We start from the raw sequence: 7,822 nt of genomic DNA, 5'->3' as shown, positions 1-7,822 counted from the left end.
GATGGGTCGCTGTACTTGATTCAACACTTATTATAACCACAAGAGACTTGAGACTTGACTTGGACTCTAGCTCAGAGACTTGAGACTTGACTTGGACTCTAGCTCAGAGACTTGAGACTTGACTTGGACTCTAGCTCAGAGACTTGTGAGCATCTCTGGCCCAGAGTCACTCAGGATCTGCTATAGCCAATCGCTAACGTGTGGTCGTGACGTATGTCATGCGCCGAAACCGGCCGGAAACATTTACAAATTCAAAATGTATAAGGACAGTGATGTATTCAGTCAACTGTCGAAGCTGGGTCTAATCATTAACAATACGCCGCTGCGGTCATTTCAGATCTGCCGCAAATGCTGTACAGTGATCACCAGGCTACTGCGCGATACGGAAACAACTTTTCTGCCTCCTTCACTTGGTCCTCCATTAGTGCAACAAGAGGGGAGACGACAACAACTATCGGCTTTGCATGCCTATCGTTCCCCTTAGCTAACTCATTCACCACTAGAACTGCCATGGCGGTCATTTTGACCGTTTTGAATTTTATATCTGCAATAACTTTGTTGAAAAAATAAATACAATCCTGCTGGTACCTGACTTTTCCTAAAAGTGTCTGTATTTTCATTTAAAATGTTTTTCATATAAATTACCTATGTAAATTACACATAAGGCAAAAAAAAAAAAAAAAAAATGAACATATTTACCTATTTCGGCCATAAACGGTCATATTGACCGCACTGAATTTCGCGGTATTATTATACCAATATACGCAACACTAAAATGTGGTAAAAAATACACTAAACATATTCAACAACAAATCATTTAAATGTAATGATATTCAGAACAGAACAAGAATGAAAAAATAACTAAAGCCAAAATGAAATGCTTTATACGCGAAAGTGAAAGTAAGCGGCGTTGGGCTCACGTAACTCTCTAATTAGAATTTGCGATGTATTTGGATGCTAAACTATTCTTTATCCTATAGGCTTTGAACTTCACTCACGTTCCAATATCGACGGAAAAAATCATCCTCTTCCTACGCATAAAATGGTACGAATTGTAGCCTACTAGTACTGAGAAACAGAGCAGTGGAATTTTTATATGTTAGGTTGACTAATTTATACTGTATGTCGGCGGGCGCGGGCGCGATCGAACAGTGGAAACATTAAAACATCTCCGTCATTTTGTTCAGGGCATCTACGAATATTATTTATTTATAAATTATAATTAAACTTGTTTAAATGTACAGTTTGGTGTTGTTTTGTTTTTAAAAGACATCCTAATACAATAAATGCATTAATCTCTCAATTGGGGATTTATCATTAAAGATAGAGTTTTGAATAGCGATCAAAATGACCGCTTGTGGCAGTTCTAGTAGTTATGGAATTCTGGCACTTCTAGTGCTGAGTGAGCTGGAAAATCAAACTTTTCCCGAACCCCGTGGGGAGGAGGGCCACAACATCATGGCCACCAACAAAACTTAGCAAACATTGTTCTTGCTCCGGCTTTAACTTCTGTATATTCGGCAGTTTTGCAACAACGGACCGAATAGCTTTTCTCACATCTTTCTCCGCTGCCATTACTCCAACTCAAACTGACGCACTACATCAACGTCATCGTTCTCAGCCACTCCCTCTGTTCGCTGATTGGTCCTCCAAAAAAATTGGTTTCTGGAAACCTAAGAATATACAGCAGTCCCAGACGTAGTACTGAAGGAAAATGAAATTGAGCGGAAGTACGTAGGAGGGCGGAGCCAGGCTATAATACGCCACAACACTGGAGAAAAGTTGTTTGCAACTTCCGGTTCACGCAGACTTTAAAGCACGAACAAACAATGATCTTTTGTGATTGCGAATAAGTGCAGTGTCCTGTGAGTGTAACTCTTCCGCTGCATTAATATGTGATGTGAATGTACGTCGAGTTTTACAGTATTGGGACTGAGGCGCCAACTGCAGCTGATAGAATGTGCGCTGTAGCACGATACTACCATATTTTAGTTTCCATTCTTATTGTGTTTCCACAACAATGTAAGTGAATAAATCTACTGAAATTGCCACAATAACAGTGAAGCGTGATGTGTAAGATGTAGGGCTACCACATCTTTAAATTACAGTAGCCTACTATTAGTATTATTTGAAGTTAACATAAAATACATAGACGTAGACGACCTACACCAAAAAACTAGTTTAGGATAAATTCCTTAAAATTGGGCAGTTCCAGTGTTATGGACGTGACATTTGCAGTCAAAAATTGAAATATAAATAATCAGAAAATGCATTTAATACCAATATATTGAAATGTCTGTTTATATATCCATAGGCCTACTCCCTTAATAAAGGAGACCAGACATTAGAAAAATATCAGTCTACACATGCGCTTTATATTTAAAATGAGGGAAATACACATGACGTGACACTAAAAAAATCTTTAACTTTTAGGTGGCAAAATATTTTTTAGTAATTCTATGAATTACACTGCGTAAACCAAAAGTAATATACCCACCGGATGAAGAAGGATCGGCCTCCACAGAACATAAAATCTTCTTTTTATTTTATTTTTTGTATTCGCATTTGAAGAAAAAACAATGTTACGGACGTCAGTTATTCGTTACGGACATGAACGCTCTGAAAGCGACTTTAAAACGTAAATAGAAAGCACAAAGCCTTTCTTTAAAATGAATTTAGTTTTATATTAATTGCATTTTAATCAATGTTTCATCAACCAATTGCCTGGATTTAATAAATAATTAATAAATAATAAATAATTTAATAAATATAGCCTAGTAGAAAATAGATAATAAATTAAAATGGTAAATGGACTGCATTTATATATCGCTTTCACAGACCTATGGCCACCAAAGCGCTTTACATAGCCTCACATTCACCCACTGACAGCGGTGTCAGCCATGCAAGGCGCCATCCATAGACTGTAAAAAATATGGACAAAGCGTCTGTGACGTCACCCATAGACTTTCTGAAGAACGGGTTTGAAGCCGTTTATGGGGGTATGGGCGGCGCCATCTTGGAAAATCTTGGGAAATGCTAACCCCGCCCACCTTCTGACGCAGCGCGCGTCACTCAGCTCGCTCTGCTACTCCGGTTATATTTCAGGCAATGAACTATTTTTTTTTTACAGTCTATGGCAACGAAATATGTTATAAAACACCACACTAACTCTTTTCGTTTTCATTTAAAGAAATCTTAAACATTATAGCCACACAAATGTGGTTCAGGCAACACATATTGATTATATTCAGCTGCACATAACGTTTGCCTATTTATGAAAAACAAAACAAAATATAACAAATCTGCCTCTTTTCATTTTAAATATAATATAAAAATATTAAACATTTTATGGTCCAGGCAATATGTGCATTTGTACTAAACAACAGATTTTGCAGTAAACAACATTACATATCATCTTCGTTGTATTAAAATGACTAAACTCAACCCAGTCTCTTTTTGTTAAATTTCAGTTTTATAAATGTTAGCCATTATAAAAGTATAAGTAAAAGGTACAAGAAGCTATACAAATAAAGCAAACAATTCAATCAAACATACAAAGTCAGCACAAGTTTAACCATACATCGGTAAAGTTAAATAGCTTATAAAGTTATGAAACTTCCCCTCAGCCAAAACGATTGCCCAGGGAAAAAAATATAGATTCACGAGACCAAAAATCGCCCATTAGATATACACAAGATGAATTATATCCCATGTTTAACCACTACAGAGACGCCAGAGTCCGCGGCATTGGCGGCAAACCTTAGAACGTCAAGCCGATGAAAGACCGTTCCAGGCGGGGTACATCGCGCCGAGCACCCGGTCATCGCTGGATCAACTGGATAAAATTTTCATAAATCTTTAAATAAACCACAGATTTGAGCTTTAAACAACTACATTCTCGCCTGAAAAACTCTTAAAACTACATTTCATGATACAGAAACAGAAGTATTATATTTCAACTGTATTAAAAAATGGCGCTTCTTATGTTTTCATTCTCTGTGGCGCAGCCTAAGCTGTCAATCAAGCTGTCAATCAAAGTTAACCACGCCCTTATTGTCATACATTTTATATCTAAATACGATCTAAACTAACGAGTTAGAAAAAAATTCACTACCCTCGCCGTTGTCAGGCACTCGGAACCTATCGAAAAATACAATAAAAGTCCATGGGACCAACCTGTAAAGACATGAATTTATGCTGTGAAAACGGACATTTTAACATGGGGGCTATGGACATTTGCTCCCTTTTGGGACCTTCCCCTAGCGGATTTTCGATGTATTGCAGTTTTTCGCACTTCTGGGTAGGCTTCATTTTTCAGATCAGAATGTTGCCGCTTGGCGCCATCCAGCTCTTCGGGGAGCAGCTGGGGTTGGGTGTCTCGCTCATGGACACCTCGACACTTGGTCAGGTGGAACCGGGGATTGAACCACCAACCTTTCGGTTTGTAGACAACCTACATGAACCACTGAGCCACTGCCGCCCGCCCAAAAAAAATCGTGATACGAACCAAATCGTTGGTTTGGTCTATCGTTACAGCCCTAGTAAGATGAGAAAGCAGGAGTTTAGTCATTTGTCATGGTTGTAAAAAAATAAAAACGGCTATCTGAACATCTAAACGCAAACCAGGCCTACATAAGTAATCAGGGAGGGTCATACCTTTTTTCACAATCATTTTGGAGGGTCATAGAAAAATTTATTGATGGCGAAGGGAGGGTCAAGTCTTGTTTGACTACAGATCTCAAAACTCCTCCGGTAGCCCCTTAAATAAAAAACGAACAGTCGAGAAATTTAAAGCCCAAAGCAATCACAATATTTTAATGGCTTAAATGTAACTTAAATTCTGAAATTATTTATTCTTGATGCAAGAAGAATTAACGATTAAAGTTAGCTTGTAAAATAAAAAGTTTAAATGTGACATATCTCTCTGCCAAAAAAAGAAAAGAAAAATAACAAGAACAGTTTGAATCTGTAAAAAAAAAAAAACGTTTCCTTCATAAAAGTATAAACAAACTATGATAAAAATGCATCATAAAAAATTGACATAACATTTAACTCATATTAAAGTATAAAGATATTTATTTATACCATGAAGCAAAATTATATACAAGAATGAAACGTCAAGATGTTCTTTGAATCTCACAGTAGAAACTGCTGGTCTTGAAGATTAACTTTATTCACTGTGACAAATTTAGATGATGTTTTTGTTCTGTCGCTCGTTGTGGCTGGTTAGGACAGATTTTGAAGAGATGTTATTGCTCAATGGTGTTATTGTGTCACGTTCGGTGAGGATGCGGCATTATACCTGAAACTTTTGGTCTTGAAGATGATCTACTTTCTGTGATTGTATTTATTGTGACTGAGTAGAGAAGATATCTGAGTGAAGCTCTTCCCACATGGAGTGCAGTGATACGGTTTCTCTCCAGTGTGGATCCTCTCGTGTGTTTTCACATGATCTGACCGACGGAATCTCTTGTCGCAGTGTGAACACTTGTAAGGTTTCTCTCCAGTGTGAGTCCTCCAGTGCAGTTTCAAATGTCTAGCGGTAATAAAACTCTTCCCACACTCAAAGCACTTATGAGCTTTTTCACCAGTGTGTATTTTCTGATGAACTCTTAAACTGTGCAGATGTGAAAATCTTTTTCCACACAAAGAACAGGGATGTGGTTTCTCCTGTGAATGAACTAACATGTGGTTATTCAGGCCTGTAGCCCTCGAAAATCTTCTGCCACATTGATCACATTCATACGGTTTCTCTCCAGTGTGGATGTTCATGTGTTCCTGAAGGCTTGATGATTGATTAAAACTCTTCCCACACTGATCACATATGAACGGTTTCTCTCCAGTGTGAATCCTTGTGTGAATCTCAAGACTTATTTTGTATTTAAAACTCTTTCCACACAAAGAACATAAATGTGGTTTCTCATGTGAATGAACTCTCAGGTGGCTCTTCAGGGCTGAAGCCCTCAAAAATGTTTTGCCACATTGATCACATTCATACAGTTTCTCAACAGTATGGATGATCATGTGTTCCTGAAGGGCTTCTTGTTGTGTGAAACTACTCAGACACTGATGGCAGATGAAATATTTCTTGTCTCTTATTTTTAAAGAAATGCTTTCAGTCTGTGCGGGAGTTTCTTCAGTTTTGACATTATGTTTCTCCTCTCCAATGTCCTCATTCTCCTCCATCAGGCCTGAAACTAAAATAAAAATCATAGTTTTAGTGCATTTTTATTAATTGATACCACAGATGAGGTATATTGAACGCTTATGGGAACATTCTATCATTTATTTGTGAACTGATGAGAGCATTAGGAAAATAATAATTCTGTTAAAAAACATGAGAAACGGCAGCGCGTTTCATTCATATGTTGACATTATTGTTTGTATTTGCACTGTAAACTTTGGGCATTATAGTTTTTCTGTGGTAATTTTGGGTCTCTGTGGGTAAAAAGAAAACGTTTGAGTTCAGACAGCCAGAATATACCCTTAAATATTATAAATCATCTCTATTTAAAAGATTATAGTATTACTTATCACATCTGACACAAACATATAAACTACAACAATATAACACCCATTTTAGAGTTTGGTCTTTCAGATTCCTTTCATTAATATTACATAACTGATTATCATTACAATTATTGCCACATTAGCAATTGTTTCTATCCCCACGAAATTTCCTCACAGATCAAAACTTACAAAAGTTTGAGATTATACATTCAATAACACTACATTATCTCTCTCAAAACGAAACGTATGACAAGTTGTCCATGTATGAATGATTTCAAAATTTTCCTGATGTTCGTTTCGTGTTGAACTAAATCAGTCAACAGACGCCAGCAAAGACGCACATTTAGCGCTTTATCCAATGAAAACAGTTCAGAAATAACCCTGTAAATGTTGCTGAAACAAACTGTAAAGTGTATTTTATGGGTGTGTAAATACGCGAAATATCTGAAATGCAGAACTCACCTCAGAAGACACAACAAACGCGCCGAACGTGGAAGGACACGACTGATGATGACGTCAGCGGGGTGATGCCAAATAAACGCGCCAAATATTGCAAACTATTTATACAAATTATATAACTAAATATAACATGTATAACGTACACTAAAATAACGCTTAAAGTTCCTGTAAACAATAATTTAATCAGTCATGTGTAGGATTTAAAAATAACTTATTAGACAGGTCAAGGATTTATTTAAAGGTTTTAATTATCATTACATTTAAAACATGGAAAGACCAATAGCAATCATAATAGTTAATGGCTTTCAGAGTAACCTAAAATTATGAATTGATCATTTCTTAACACAAATAGAATCAACAGACAATAAAACATTTCTGTGTCCAACTTTTGGAGCTATACGCATTGTAAAATTAAGAGTCATTATGAAAATACAAATATTATTTTTGTAGTATAAAAATAATGAGCTTAATTATTATGTAAACATTTACAAATGATGTTTAAAAAAATGTTTTAGTAATTGATTAAACTATTAATGAAGTCTGTATTCCTCCAGGAGGCGCTCAACATAATAACTGTTATAAAACATGGAGAAACTCTTGAACCTAAAAGTGAGAAAACTTTATTGATAAAATCAAGCAAAATAGCAAATGTACAGACGTCCAACAAAGAGCACACACTCTCTTACACCAGTATTTTCTGACATACAGATATAAAAACACTTTGATGTCATTTGCTCAGCTTCTTTCCAGAGTGGATTCTCATGTGTCGGTTTATCTTTGATGGTGAAACTCTTCCCGCATTGATCACAAGAGTGCGGTTTCTCTCCAGTGTGGATCCTCATGTGAACCTTGA

The 7,822-nt window shown here is 36.6% G+C and overlaps 1 long non-coding RNA gene across 1 annotated transcript; it reads right to left on the bottom strand.

Annotated features, from left to right (window-relative positions):
- Nucleotides 1–3,461: 3,461 nt before the first annotated feature.
- On the bottom strand, nt 3,462–7,020 carry LOC308701484. The gene is made up of 4 exons (XR_014031447.1): nt 6,973–7,020; nt 5,303–6,197; nt 4,657–4,759; nt 3,462–4,538 (listed from the first exon to the last, which is right to left on the bottom strand). It is a non-coding gene; the product is annotated as an uncharacterized lncRNA (long non-coding RNA).
- Between the last annotated feature and the right edge of the window lie 802 nt (nt 7,021–7,822).

The sequence above is a fragment of the Scardinius erythrophthalmus genome (assembly GCF_964197995.2).
Source record: "Scardinius erythrophthalmus genome assembly, chromosome: 14".
Taxonomy (NCBI): domain Eukaryota; kingdom Metazoa; phylum Chordata; class Actinopteri; order Cypriniformes; family Leuciscidae; genus Scardinius; species Scardinius erythrophthalmus.
The sequence above is the reverse complement of the archived record's forward strand: the minus strand, read 5'-3'. Positions and strand labels throughout refer to the sequence as shown.